Source organism: Coffea eugenioides, unplaced genomic scaffold (assembly GCF_003713205.1).
Source record: "Coffea eugenioides isolate CCC68of unplaced genomic scaffold, Ceug_1.0 ScVebR1_61;HRSCAF=304, whole genome shotgun sequence".
Taxonomy (NCBI): Eukaryota; Viridiplantae; Streptophyta; class Magnoliopsida; order Gentianales; family Rubiaceae; genus Coffea; species Coffea eugenioides.
This window is the reverse complement of record NW_020864475.1, coordinates 99,113-100,818: the sequence shown is the minus strand read 5'-3', so window position 1 is coordinate 100,818 and position 1,706 is coordinate 99,113.

Here is a 1,706-nt window from a genome sequence, read left to right as displayed (position 1 = left end):
TTCTCCAGATTTCAGCCGTAGCTTCCTTCTCGGCTTTCCTTGTTCTGCCGTCTACCGTCGTTTCAACTGCTCCCCTCGGTTCCTTTTAGCCGCTCCATACGCCGCCCCTTTTCCTCTTTTCTCCTTGTTCTTCCGTCGCTCCCCCCTCAAAACCCCTCTGTTTCTCTTCTTTTTCCCCCAAACCTAGGCTCCCCATGAAGTTTCTTTCTTGCCTCTTTTCCCGGCTCTCTGTTTTTCTTTTTTCTTTTTTGCTTAGCCGAAGCCCCCCTTGCCTCTTTTCTTTTGTTTTTGTTTTCCTCAATCTTAGGCCTCCAAGTGTCTACCATTTAACCCTTTAGGTGCCTTGTTGTCTAATATCCAAAGGGACACTTGTCCCTATTGCATATTCTCCATTTGTCTAGCATGCAAACTTCTACCTATTTCACACATTATTTTGTATTTTTGTATTTTTCATTTTTCCCTTTTTTTGTTGAAATTTAGTATGAAGACAAAAATAAATAGATAATAAAATAAAATGAACTAGAACAAAATAAAATAAAAACCCTAGAATTGAAACAAATAAAGCAAAATTAAATTAATTAAACCAATAAAGTTAAAAAATCAAAAATTTGGTGTCTACACCCTTAAAAGAATTTCGCCCTCGAAATTTCTCACCTTGACTCACGAAAAGTTCAGGATATTTCTTTTGTATTTCTTTTTCCACCTCCCAGGTAGCCTCTTCAATCCCATGGTTTCTCCACAATATCTTCACCAACGGAATCTGCTTGTTTCTCAGCTCTTTAACTTTCCGATCATGCAATTGTACAGGTTTCTCTTCGTAAGTGAGCGATTCATCTATTTCGATTTCCTCTGGCTGCAAGATATGGGATGGATCGGGATAATACTTCTTAAGCATCGAGACGTGGAAGACGTCGTGAATTCTGGATAGACTGGAGGGTAGTTCCAGGTGATACGCTACCTTACCAACCCTTTGGAGAATCTTGTAAGGTCCTACGAACTTCGGTTGGAGCTTCTTTCTTTTACCTGCTGTGATGCTTCGTAATGGTGTGACTTTAAGAAACACATGGTCCCCAATTTCGAACTCCAAATCTTTTCTTCTGTTGTCCGCGTAGCTCTTTTGTCAGTTTTGAGCGGTTTGGAGTCGTTGTCGTATTAACTTGACTTTTTCTCGAGCTTCCTCCATCCATGGAATAGTTGCTGGATCCAGTGCCTTCCTCTCGCCAACTTCGTCCCAATAAATTGGTGACCGGCACTTCCGTCCATATAGTGCCTCGTATGGAGCCATTTGAATCGACGAATGGTAGCTGTTATTGTACGCAAACTCTACTAAGGTCATGTGTTGACCCCAGTTACCCCCAAAATCTAGAATGCAGGTCCGTAGCATGTCATCGAGAGTTTGGTTTGTTCGCTCTGATTGTCCATCCATCTGAGGGTGATAGGTCGTGCTCAAGTTGAGTTTAGTCCCCAGAGTTGCTTGGAATTTCTGCCAAAACCTAGATACGAAACGGGGATCCCTATCGGAGACGATGCTCACAGGAACGCCGTGTAGCCTCATGATTTCGTCCATGTACATTTGAGCCAACTTGTCCATGGAATACTTCATGTTTACCGGTAAGAAATGAGCCAATTTGGTTAATCGATCGACGATCACCCATATGGCATCGTGTCCTCGTTGCGTTCGCGGCAAACCTGAAACGAAGTCCATT